This window comes from Protopterus annectens, chromosome 9.part0 (genome assembly GCF_019279795.1).
Source record: "Protopterus annectens isolate FY-2018-M chromosome 9.part0, PAN1.0, whole genome shotgun sequence".
Lineage (NCBI taxonomy): Eukaryota > Metazoa > Chordata > Ceratodontiformes > Protopteridae > Protopterus > Protopterus annectens.
Genome location: NC_056743.1, coordinates 943,834,238 through 943,848,214, shown reverse-complemented (window position 1 = coordinate 943,848,214; position 13,977 = coordinate 943,834,238).

The window sequence follows — 13,977 nt, the reverse complement described above, 5'->3', positions numbered from 1 at the left end:
GATAGAGGTTATGACCTTGGTATGATGCAAAATGTAAGTAAGCAGGTTATTCAAGGCTGGGGTTCTAGGTACACACCTTTGTTAGGAATGAATTCTCAAGGTAATAATGTTGTTTCCCTTGCTAGAGTTAGTCGTAGTGATTTAAACAAAGCTAGTGTAATCGAATATGGTCCTTGTAGTTATAAGATGAGGCAATTATTTAATAAAAGTTGGTTCATTATTATTATGGCGGATGCTTCTATATCCAACATTTTACGTGATAAACCCCACTTTGTAAATAAAATGGGTATGAACTTGAAAAGGTTGTTAGAAAATACGATGTTTCTGACTTCTAACACTTCTAAACCTACACAGAAATGTGGTAGATGCAACTGGTGCTTTGCTATTAACAACAGTCAAGGCACTAGGTTAAACAACACTACCAACACCTCTATTAGATTCAAGGCAGGTTATTGTACTACTAAACTTGTCATATACATTGCATTATGTTCAGCTTGCCCCACTTTCTACATTGGGAAGACCGAGAGACAGCTGAACAAAAGAATATGCGGTCATTTTTACTCTATTAGAAAGAGAGATGAGAAGAATGCCCTATATAAGCACATGAAACAAGAGGGCTCTGAACACAAATTCACTTTTAGTATTATTGACCTTATTCAAATAGACCCTCGGGGGGAGACTATAAGAGTTGGTTGTCTTATAGAGAAATGTGGTGGCAAATTTTTACTGATGCTGCCTCACCCCCAGGCTTGAATGAATCACTGTCTATTAAACCTCTGCTATACAAAATACGTTAGTGTCAAATTGTTTATAAATAAGTTGAGTCAGTGTTTTTATAGAAACATATGTTTTTAACAAATATGAATTTCAGAGGAATTTGTGTATTACATTTTATAGGATACATATGTATTTATAATATAATTGTTTATTTCTGTTACCTATTCATTTTGGAATGTTTTTGTTTATTGTTTATGCAGAAAGTTTTAGTGGAGTATGTTGCTTTAAATTTTTGGAGCCAAAACATCTATTTAAGGGCTGTAATTCAGAATGTTTTTTTGTTCTGAGGAAGCCTGTATTGTAACAGGTGAAAGCGCTCAACTGTTATTAAAAGTGTTTTTATTTAGTCCTGCTGGTTTGCACGAGTTTGCTTCATTGTTTTCAGTTTCTCAAGCTACATAGTGTGGTGTCAGTGTTCGCCTTTTTGCTTGTTTTATGGTGTACTTATAACGCTTGGATTATCATGTAAATAGAAATGCAATTGTCTATGCACATCTAGTTGGTGTAGCATATATTCGGCTTTGTTGCCATTGTTAGAAAAAAGACTGGAAGTTGTACAGATTGATTCAGATTAGATTCTGAGCATACTTTGGACAGAAAGGATGAGTTTTGTTCATAGGGATACCATGTATTTGTGGAAAAGCATGTAAGATGGCTGTCGACAATGGCAGTTATTCTGAAACTCTTCTAGCAGAAGTGATGGCTATCAAAAGAATTGTCTTCTATGTCAAAAACTTTAGGTCACAGGATGATGCAGGTTCAAAAGGGGGAATAATCAGATGACATAAGATAAAATTTAGGTCCCATGATGCTGGTGGAGCTTTAATGGGTGGTCTTAATAAAATAGTGCCCTTTAGAAAGGTCTTGCATCATCTGTGGGACATTAGATTTGGTTCTGATTCACTTACATGGATGTTCGATATCGCTGCTAACTGAACTTGAATAGTGGCTGCAGCTGCACCCTCATTAAAAAGCTTTGTCAAAAATTCAAGAATGGAAGCTATGGGAAAAGAAAAAGGGTCAATGCGGTTATTTTCAGCCCAAGCTGAAAATCTTTTCCATTTGCTCATGCATAATTTCCTTGTTGAGGCCTTATGAGAGGAGATTGACTGAGAAAGGTTAGGGAGTCTGGCTATGTTTGGAATCGGAGCAGCCACACTGTCAATTTGAAGGTTTGAAGAGAAGAATGGAGCATCCTTGACACACGAGTCAGAAGGTCTGGAACTGGGTCCACAATCCACGGCTCCTCTTGTAAATGAGGCCACAGGAAGGGGAACCAGATTTGGAGAGGTCAGTATGGGGCGATATGTATCAAGTTCCTCCTGCATGAGCTGGCTTTCTGAAGAACTTTGGGTATCAATAGAAAAGGAGGGAAGGTGTACAGGAGACCCAAGGGCCAACTGTGTACAAGTGCATCCCTTGGTGACCCCCCCGGGGGGATTAGGGCAAAAAACTGCAGCATCTGGCATTCATGGATGTGGCAAAAAGATCGCAGCAAGGCTGGTCCCATCTGCAAAAAATCATCTCCGCTATTTCTTGTTTTAGGGACCACTCATGAGTCATAAGGATCACTCTACTGAGTTTGTCTGCTATCACGTTGGATTTCCCTGGGATGTGCACTATCAGAAAGTGTTGGGAGCAGGTAGCCCACTGCCATACTCTCAGGGCATCTCAACAAAGGGAGTAGGACCTGGTTCCTCCTTGTTTATGTACCAAACAACTGACATGTTGTCCGTCTGTACTGCAACAGTTCCCAGTGGAAGAGAGTCTTGGAATGCTTGCAACACTAAAAGTACCACTCTCATCTCTAGGATATTGATGTGCAAATAGGTCTCATGTTCCTGTCAAGTGCCTTGAACTGTCCTTCCCAGATAATGTCCCCCCACCCTATCTGAGAAGTGTTGGAGGACACTGTGGCCAAAGGATGAGGGGAAAGAAAGGGGCAGCCTAATGTTACATGACTGGAGTAAATCCACCATTGAAGGTCCTTTTTGCAAGTTTCGGTTATTGACATCTGGTGAAACATGGGTAGTTCTGCATGGACCACTGAGTGAATAGTAGCCACTGAAGTCTTCTCATGTGTAGGTGTGCCAATGGGATCAGGGTAATTGCAGCTGCCATTGTTCCTAGTACTTTGAGGATTGTTCTTGCCTGAACTTTTCTTTTGGGAAATATGTTTAGGATTTGGGATCCCAAGACTTGAAACCTTTCGGAGGGAAGTTTTGCCACCATATTTCTTGTGTCTAAATCTGGTCCTATAAAGACTACATGCTGAGAAGGCAACAAGACAGACGTTTCATAATTTATTGCGATTCCCAGGTGACAGGCAGAGCTGCAAGGTGGTCTCTCTCGCTTTTATTAGTAGATGCTCGATGGCGGCAGTTAGGAGCCAGTGACCTAGGTACAGAAACACTCGGAATCTTAGGCACCTCAAGTGAGCAGTGACTATTGCCATACACTTGGTGAACACTCTGGAGTCTGTAGTGAGACCAAAGGGCAGAGCTCAAAACTGGTAGTGACTAGCCCCAGGTCGAAATAGCAAATGGCTCCTGGGTCACCTGTCCATCTTTTTATGGTAGTACGCATTCTGAAGATCAATGGAGCACATCCAACTGTCTTTTCCCAAAAAGGGAAGTACTGATGGCAGAGTTACCATCTGGAACTTTGATTTCTTCACTGATTTGTTTAATCTGCTGAGATCCAGGATGGGTCTCCAGTCCTCTGTTTTCTTTGGAACTAAAAAGAACCTGGAGTAAGTTCCGGATCCTATTTGGTCTGTGGGGACTGTTTGGATGATGCTTTTTTTCTAGCAACTTTTCCATCTCTAGAGTTGCCTGTTCCCTCTGACAGGGTGGAATGTACGGGATGTTCCTTATGTTTAGGACGGGAAAGGAAAAGTATATGCAAGAAGCCTCTGGATACAATTCTTTGTACCCACTTGTCTTTTGTGATTTTAACCAAGCTTCTGGGTACAAAAATAAGTGACCCCTGACTGCCTTCAGAGATGGACCTCCTTTAAAGAGAGCTAAAAGGGCTTGCTAAAGAAGGATTCTCTGTTGCCCTGGTTTTGCAGACCCCCTCTGCCTTGTGGCCGGCATCTTCCATTATTGCATCCCCCTCTGCCCCTGGGGGAAGGCTCACCACGTGTGTCTTGAAAAACTCTTTGGGATTTTTGAAACCATGAGCTAAAGGTTAACAAGTTACCAGGACCAGAAGATGAAACTCACACTGCAACTTACTGTAGGAAACTAGTTAAGTGCTTTCATCCCAATGGACTTCATTAGAACTATCTGATGAAGTCCTTTGGGATGAAAGCGCTTAAAAAGTCTACCGTTTCCTACAATAAAGTGCAGTGCGTGTTTCATCTTCTGGTCCTGGTGATTTTTTTTGCCTTTGGTTCTTGGTTTGGACTTTGTTTTTGTCATTTTCGAAACCACATGTTTCCTCTCTTTTGGATATGGCCTAGAAGGTTGGGAAAAATGGACTCCTACAACAGAGAGTTTTTCCTTCCTGTTCACACCTAGTTAGTGTGCCTGACTTTGGGGCCAAACAAGGCCTGAGCCATCAAAGGAGGTGTTGACAAAGGTGGACTTAAAGGGCTCCGAAAAGTTACAAAAGCACATCCAGGAACGTCTCCTTAGGGAAATTCCTGAACCTGATGCCCTACTCATTCCATCAGCTGCATAGGAAATGAGCCTCATTGAGGAGTTTATCACTGAATTCAAAGTGGAGAGCTGGGAGGACAGTTTACCTGATACCCCCACAGCTACTGAACCCTGAAGAGCATCTCCTAGCTCCTTCAAGAGATCTCTCTGTAACCTGGTAAAATGTTTAAGGTAATTCAGGGACCTGAGTGTAAAGGTCACTGATGAGAAGGTACGCTTTCCCTATCTGTCCATCATACGAGACTCTATTTGAGGGATGGACAGAAGAGGATGTCTCTGGCAATTCCATCTTGGTGGCCGCCACCACCATCATAGCATCTATTGGGACACCTTTTGTAAGAAATGTTTTATCCATGGGGAATGTAATGAATTTATTTGGCCCCTGGTGAACAGGCTAAATCCATGAGTTCATCAAAAGGTGGAGACACCCAAGTGGCGGAAGGGTTTGACCCAAAAGCCTTCAGGTAGACAGACTTCTCAGAAGGGTTGATGGGCTTCCAGCCACCTCTCTGCTTAAGTATTTCTAGGATGCCTGCAAATGAGACATCCTCAGAGGGTGACCGTGGGGATCCTTCTGACTCATCAAGGTCTATGTCAAATGTGACTGACTCCTCTGGGGAGTTCAAATGATTCTTCTTACATAATATCTTGTGAAGGACCTCTTCAGAAGTGTATTTTGGTGAGGTTTTAGAAGAGAGTGGTTCACCCAATGGGGTGTCCTGAGGCCATGGGTCTCCATGTCTGTGTGGATGCAGTTGTGCAGAGACTGACAAAGTTGCTTTTGGGGAAGAATGACCGGATCTGAGAGTGGAGCTGCCTGTGGGGACAGCGTTCTCATCACCTTGAAAGCCCCTCATCCATGGTCCAAGGAAGTTCCCAGCTCCAAAGAATCAGAAGGCATCCCCGGGCACCAAGGGGGTTGGCTCTGAGCTCGATGTAGGTGCTGAGCTCACCTGTGCCAAGGCCCCGAGAGGCAAGTTTGAATCAGACAAATGTCTGATCTGACTGTCCTCCCTGGACAGGACCAGAGAATATCGGCTCCTAGACTCCTTGAGCTTGGACAGCACAGAGGAAGTTGGAGCAATAGTCGGGTCAAAGATCCTGGAGCAGGAAACAGCTGAGACTGTACAACGTTCGACCAGCCCCATGCATTCCGTCTCTGAGGTCCCAAGTCAGGTTGGAGGAGGAATCGAAGTTGGCAGGGTAGGCTTTGCTGGTTCTGAAGCCCTCTGGTTCAGCTCCAACAACAATTTGGCTAGCGCCGATGTCCTCAAAACACTGCACACCACCCGATCCACATAGTCAACTGAAAGGCTACTGGAGGATCGAGAGGAGGGGGCTGGAGATCTTGAAACCTGCAGAATGAGAGATCTTAATGTCAGAGAAACCAGTTCCAGTTCTGCGGACTGCCTCCAAGCTTGAAACACCAATGTCTCAAAAACTGAAGGAACCGAGGTGGATGGTTTCTCAAGCCAGACAGGTTTCGGGTCCAATGATGACATCTTCGGTAACTTTTTTGTCAGATGACATCTTCAGTAACTTTTTTGTCAGTTCCAAATGAGTTTCTGAAGATGAGAAAAAAGACCTTTTTCCTGATTTCTCAGACTTTGAGGTGGGAGAGGTCTGTTTTGTTGGACTCCGAACTTCTACTATGGCCTCTAAAAAATAAGTCTTTAATAGCCCCCTAAGAACCAATTTATCCTTTCAAGAAGAACCTTGGAACTAAAAGAGTGGCAAATTGCACAAGACTCTTGTAGATATACTGCTCCAATGCAGCATGCACACACACGCACAGTATGACCATCAGTCATTGACATTTTTTGAGTACACTTGGAACATTTTTTGAAACCTGAAGACATGGTATTTTTGGTCTGCTTTGACATCTTAAACCAATCACTATATATATATATATATATATATATATATATAAATATATATATATATATATATATATATATAAATATATATATAAATATATATACACACATACACACACACACACCAAAAACAATTTTTTTATATATGTAGAAACACCAGGCAAAAGTGGGCTGAGCCACCCTAACTTAAACAAGCTAGCTTCAGTGATAGAACAATCCACCAACAAAAAAGTTATCAAACAACATATCTAACTCTAGTAATGCACACGGAAATGAAAAACCCACTATTTAAATGGGCCAAGCAGCCCTCTAACTTAAATGAGCTGGCTTAATGGAGAAAAAGGAAACTAAGCAAAAAGCACACACTTAGGCAAACACTCTATCTGAACGGGCCTTACATATATATATATATATAAATATAGCCCTGTAACTAAAACAATTCTAAGTTATCTAAATATAAGACTTTAAACAGCTCAAACAACGAGCCTAAGAAAAGTATTTTAAAACACTCAGGAAAGCCGGGATAGGGTAGATATATAAGCCATGAGAAAAACGACAGCCAACACTCAAAACAGCCAAAAGAAAAACACACACAGCCAAAGTTATTAACCAAGGTTAACAAATTTTACTTATCTAAAGAACTACTAAGCAATCCAGGAAAAGGCGATCAAATTTTACAATAAAGACTATAGAAGGAAAATCACTTAGCCAGAGCCAGTGTGAAGCACCTGATCTTGTTTAGCAGCAAACGAGATCTGGGGAGTTTCCTAGAGTATCATGGGATAGGGTTTTCAGTCACAACCTAGTTCAAGACCTCAAGCTTTTGTAAAGGGCAGAGTTGGAACAGAGGAATGGTTCTGAACCCAACCAGTACAGAATGAAGGCGAGATAAGAGAACATCACATATGATGTTTGCATACTTTTTTTTTGCCCGCCATATAAATGAAATGTAAATGTATGCATGTGGAAAAGCATTTTTAGCAAAACCAAACTTGCCACTAATAACTGGTATAATGCTCCTGCTGGTTAACTGAGTTTGGTTAAAGTCATATCACACCCCAAAGGGAGTGGTTCTAAACCTATGAACCACAGCCCAGCCTTTTCTTTCTTCATTCTGGTTCTGGCACTTTGACTGCAACACCTTTGAAGGCATGGGGCCATCTTCAGAGCTCGGCAAGTAAGGAGACCAAAATTATTGTCTATCTTCTTATGGAGTCATAACTGGATAAGATCCAGCCCTGGTTACAAATGGAAACACAGACATCTGACAGGTGTTGGGTGCGCACCTGTCATGTCTTGCATGGATCACCCGCTTCGGCCACTAGTGCCACCACAGGTATGATATAGTGCTGACACAGATATGATGGCCTGCAGAAGTGTAGGCCCAACCAATTGGCTGAATAGTGAGTTGATCAGTTAGTGGCGAGAAGGTCAGAGTTCTCTAGTAAGATTTTTTTTTTTGGCCATATTAAACATAGATTTAAAAAATTAACTATAAGAAGGTTATATAACTAAAGATATTTTGCTAGAAGAAATAAGTGCAACTGCAAACATATATATATATATATATATATATATATATATATATATATATATATATATATATAGGTTCATAGGTTCATACTAGGCTATCTGCCCTAGGGCATTTATAAGCCTAGCCAGAATGTGTTTGGCTTTCGCCACCCATTTTAAATTTAATTTGCTATGCCCTTTTTCGAGGTTAGTATACTGTGCCTCTGTCTAACAGTGAATGAATAAAACCTCAGAGAATGTCTTAACAGCACAAAACTATTAGCATACTCTTTTTATAAGAAATCCCAGGACTACAAAAGCTGGTAATTTGGACTCAAGTAGTGAACTGTTGACTAACAAACTTAAGACTTTTGATAATAAAATTAAAATGCAACTTCAGATTGGTTACTTTAAACAATGTATTCAGGAGAAGTTGAAAATTAAAATTGAATAAAAAAAAAAATTAGTTAGGGATAGGTTGGCTTATAAGGACAATAGTGCATATAACCTAGTATCACAGTCAGTTCTGATTTTGACGATGTTCAGCCTGATGATGAAAATCCCTATTACTGAAGAGACAACAAAATGTCCAAAGGAATAGGGTTAACAGTAATAATAGATTGATGTTAATGATTCAGAAATAGTTGACACAATGAGTGCCATTCAGGTGGGTGTAGTGCATGAAGTCCCACAAATAATTTTTAATAAAAAAGGAGACTTCAAGATTTATAACTTCACAGAGTTTAAAATCAGAGAGGAACTAGTAGAGCTTCTTGCTCTTGGTAGACAGGGTGAGATCTCAAAGGAGATTATTGAACTAAAATGTTTTGTTTTAACAATGATACTGATTTTCTACATGACACTTTAAAATTACCAAGTGTGTTTAATCCCCCCTCCATCCCTCTTTACAACTTTTTGAGAAGGTCTGTGAAGTTGATATAAGGCATTCATTTAGTGATAACTTCTGTACTGCTAACTCTATTAGATATAATACTTCCAAAGAACAACTTTCCCTTTTGGAAGAACTTTTTCCCATTCTAGTTAAGCCTAGCTGACAGTGTGGTGGCTTAGTTATTATGGACAACTCCATGTATACAGAGAAAATGCTAGATGTTTTGGCGTCATCTGCTTACACTACTGCTTCACTCAATGAAGTACATCGAACCCATAACATGATGAGAGGCCTATTCCGTGATTTATTCCTGGAGGTAATCGACCTGGGTGGTAAAATCGACCTGGAGACTTATAATTATATTGATATCACCTTACCTAAAACACCAGTAATGTTTGGCATTCCTAAGGTCCATAAAGATCTTAATAATCCACCTATGAGGGCCTTAGTTGATGGACGTTCTTCCATGACATATCCTAGTGCCAAACTAGTTGACAAAATTTTGTCAAAATATTTAAAATGTCTCCATGGGGTGTGTAAGGACTCTTGGTCCTTTTTGGACAATGTCAACAGTTTGGGGTTTGACGTTGAGAACAATTTTCTCACAATCGACGCGTCGACTTTATATACTATTTCCATTCCACACCAGGAAGCTTTGGAATAGATAGCCCTCTTACTAATTGAATTTGAAGTTGACCTTGTTACTGAGATCTTGTTTATCATCAAATTATTTTGCAAAAAGGGGTAGCCATGGGCTCCCTTGTGGTGCATCAGTTTTTGCCCTACCTGAATACATGAAGTTTGTCCAATTCTATACGAGATATCTTGATGATATCTTTATTTTGTTCCGTGGTAGTGCTATAGAAGCCAACCAATTCGTCCAATTCCTGAATGGTACAACAGAATTCTTGAAATTTACGTTCAAGTTTTCAACAACTGATACAGATTATTTGGACGTTAAACTGAGGAAGGATGTCTGTATAGGAAGCCGACATACTGCAATTCTTTCCTGCATTTTTCTAGCCATCACCCCTTCAAACAAAAGAAATCAATAGTGAAGGGGCAATTGGTGAGAGCAGGGAGAATGTGCAGTAAGTTTGTCGACTTCCTAACCCGAATCACGACCTTACCGTGACATGTTCCGTAATAGAGACTATCCCAAACACTTGATTGATGAGCTCATTCTTGAAGTTACAGCAAAGAGGAATAGTGGTTTCTATAAACCCATTCTCTTTCAAAATAATTTTAGTCCAATTTCTGATTCCCCTGATATATCATTGTCACATATGGTTTATACACAAGCACCAGATGATATTAACTGTCATAGTCCTCGATCGGACTTTTCAGTTTGTTATATTAATACATTTAGTTTGAATTCCATGTCCATTACTTCAATAATAAAGAAGAACTGGCAATATATTTTGAGTGCTCCGGGATTAGCAGAGAAGTTGGGACTTGTTAAAACTCTTACAAAGGGACCTCTCTAAGAAAAGTTTTAATAGGCGTGTAGGTATGTACACATGTAGTTGTTTGTGGTGCCATAAAAAAAATGAGAGCAGAGACTTACACAATTAGGGACAAAAAGTACACTATAAAACACCCACTTAATTGTGAGAGTAGATCCATAGTCTATGTGGCCTTTTGTGAGTGTTGTTCCCCTCCTTACATTTGGAAGACTGATATATGTATGCTATTAGAAAAAATAAGGAGGTCAACGCTCTAGCAAAACATATAGACAGTCATCCAGGCCACTCTTTCTCATTTATGGCTATTGACCAGGTCAACACAAATATACGTGGGGGACCTACTTCATTACTCTTAGTTATAGAAACTTAGTGGGCAATTGAGAACTAATGCCAGAACTGCAATATTTCTGCAGTTTTGAAAATGAGGAGCTACTTGAGATAATTGTTAATACATCTGAGTTTGTAAATGTACTGTTCTTAATTGATTATTTATGATGAATTAATTATTTATAATACATTATATCTTGCTTCTAATAATGATATATTTTTATATCAAAAAAAGTAAATAACAACTAAGGAGCAATAACGAAGCGGATTTTTATCTGTATACTGTTTTCTGTGATGTAATTCACTGGTTAGAGTGATTTTTTATATTTGAAAATATATATATTTTTATTAATTAGAAGTTTCTTTGCAACTTGTTCAATATAAAATGATGAGTTTATGTAATAGATTTTTAATGAAAAACGTATTTTAAGTGTCTTAAAATGTTGTGATGTCATTTCCTTTGTGAGTCTTATAAAAAGAGTATGCTAATAGTTTTGTGCTGTTAAGACATTCTCTGAGGAAGCTTTAAAGTGATAATAAATTTGCGTTTAGACAACGTTTTGGTTTACTTTTGGTTCACTGTTGGTACAAGGAGTTCGTGGTCCGTTTTTTATTCATTCAGTGGTTTTATTTTTCTTGGTTTCATCTGTCTAACAGTGACACAGAAGTGATACACGGGGTAAACCTACGATCTCCCATCCACTCATCAAGATTCCTCTTGAATAGAGTCAATGAGGGACTCTGCCTAACCTGGACTGGGATTTTATTCCAGAGTGAAGGGAGCCTCTGGGTTATGAATCTGTCCCTCCAGCATGTCCTATTTATTTCAGTGCTGAGGTTCAAGTCTCTCAAGCGCGTAGCTCGATGGGATTTGGATTTTCTGAGGTGCAGCATGTCCATTAATTCCGGGTTGGACATGGCTTTATACGTCCGGCACAGATCGCCTCTGAACAAGCGGTATGCCACTGAGTAGAGCTGGAGTTTCTTTAACCGATATATATATATATATATATATATATATATAGAGAGAGAGAGAGATATAGATATATAAAAAACATAATAGGTTCATAGGCTGGCACTGGGTTATCGGCTCTAGGGCCTATACAAGCCTAGCCATAACAATTTCCTGGATATTTATTTCCCTGGACCCCTGTCTAGCAGGATGACTGACGTGATCCCAAAGGTGAATTTCCTATCTCCCATCCAATTGTCAAGGTTCCTTTTGAAGAGGGCCAAGGAGGTGCTCTGCTTGACATGGATGGGCAGTCTATTCCAGAGTATGGGTAGTCTCTGGGTCAGAAACCTATCCCTCCAGAATGTTTTGTTCATTGTGATGACAAGGTTTAGATACCTGGAGTGTGCGTCTCTGAGGGATTGGGATTTCTTTCAGTGGAGCATGTCCAACAGCTCAGAGTTTGACATGGTCTTGTATGTTAAGCAGAGATCACCAGACGATATGCCAAAGAGTTTAGCTGGAGTTTTTTTCAGACGGTCAGCATACGTCATCTGATTTAGGCCTGTGATTCTTTTAGTGAGGCGTTTCTGTGGCCTTTCCAGCTGTTGCAGATGTCTTGTGAGGTACATACCAAACTGGGTGTTGTACTCTATAATGGGTCTAATGGGGGATGAGTACAGTGGGACAATGACCTCCTTTTTTCTGGATGAAAGCCCTTAGAGATGAAGTGTGCCACATAGAAGGATTTCATGACTGTTGTTGCGATGTGGTTATCGAAGATGAGGCCACTGTCCACCTGTGTTTCTAAGTCGCTCATCACACTTTCAGTGTTTAGTGTACTGCTACCTATGTGGTAATTCATGGGTACATGTTTTTTCCCAAAGGGGATAACTATACATTTCTTAGCATTCAGCTTGAGCCAGTGCTCTGGCACCAAGTATATGTTTATGTAAGGCCCTTTTGTAGAGTAGCCACACCATTTGGGGATTCAATAATGGCTCCCAGTTTGTAGTCATCTGCAAACTTTGTTAGCCAAAGTCCCTTAGTGTTGGCCTATACTTCAGAGAAGTAGATGCTAAACAAGAGAGGTCCCAGGACTGAACCCTGAGGTACTCCACTTGTCACCTGTCTGGAGCTGGATTTGGAGTCGGCTATTTTACAGTCTGGGTTCTGTGAGTAAGCCAGTTGGCAACCCATCAAGTGATGTAGGGATTTATGCCCAGCTAAATACGTTTATATAGGATTCCAGAGTGGGTGATGGTGTCAAAGGCCTTGGCGAGGTTCAGATAGGCTGTGTGGACCTCCTTACCCTCATCCACAGCTCTGGAGACTGATTCGAAGAAGTCAATCAGGTTCAGGAGACAAGACTGGCCCTTCATGAACCCAAACTGGGTGGGGTCCAGTGTTTGAAGGTTGCCAATGTCTTTGTTTATAAGTTCCATGATAATGCGTTCCATGCCCTTGCAGATCAGGCTCGTCAAACTGATGGGATGGTAGTTCCCAGGATCCAAGTTGGATCCCCCTTTGTGGAGTGGGATAACTGTAGCTGTGCACCACTCAGTGGGCATGAAGCCCAAGGTGAGGCTATGATTAAACATGACACTTAGGTGAAGTGCCAGTTCATTTTGTAGTTCATGTAGTACACAGCCCAGGATGTCATCTGGTCCCATGGATGCTGTATTCTTAGCTTTGGAGAGTGCGGTTTCTACCTGTGTGGCCGTGATTACTAGAATTTGGCAATCTTTTGGTATTAAGATGGGCCATTTAGTGGGTGGGGGGGTGAAGTTGGCACTAAATCTATCTGCCAGGATATTGGCAATATCCTTGGGATCAGTATATTTAATGCCATTCTGTTGTAGCTCAGAGCTGATCTGAGCATTGCCATTTAGATTCTTGATATAACTATAGAATGCCTTGTGGTTGTCTTTGGAATCTTTTGCAATTTTATTTTCGTAACTTGCTTTGGAGGATTTTATGAGGGATCTCAGCTTCTTACTGAGGCTGGTAAGGGAGTTTTTTTTTTTGCATTCTGGGATTTTCCTCTTTTCTGCAACAGTTTCTTCCTTCTGTTGTATAGTTTGTTAATGGCAGGGGACCACCAGATTGGCTTCCTTTTTTTGGAGGAGAGCATCTTGGTTCTATTTGGGATGGCATGATTCATACACGAGTGGATATGTTTGTACAGTGCCTTAGTGTAGGATTCAGCAGTCAAACTTTCAGCTCCCGTCTGCATGGGTGTCATGAAGTTTGTCACTTCTGACTTGAGTAGCATGAAGTTGACTTTGGAGAAGTTTCTTTTACAGAGATTTCCTTACTAGGGGGTGGGGGTGAGATGTAGATGCCAACGGTAATTAGCTTATGGTCAGACCTTACCAATGAGGGGGTGACCACTGGTGGAGCATCTATCGCCCATGTTGGTAATGACCAGGTCTAGGATACTGGAGCCCCTGGTGGGACAATGGATTAGTTTATCCAGGGCATTGGAATTTATGAATTCCAAGAACTG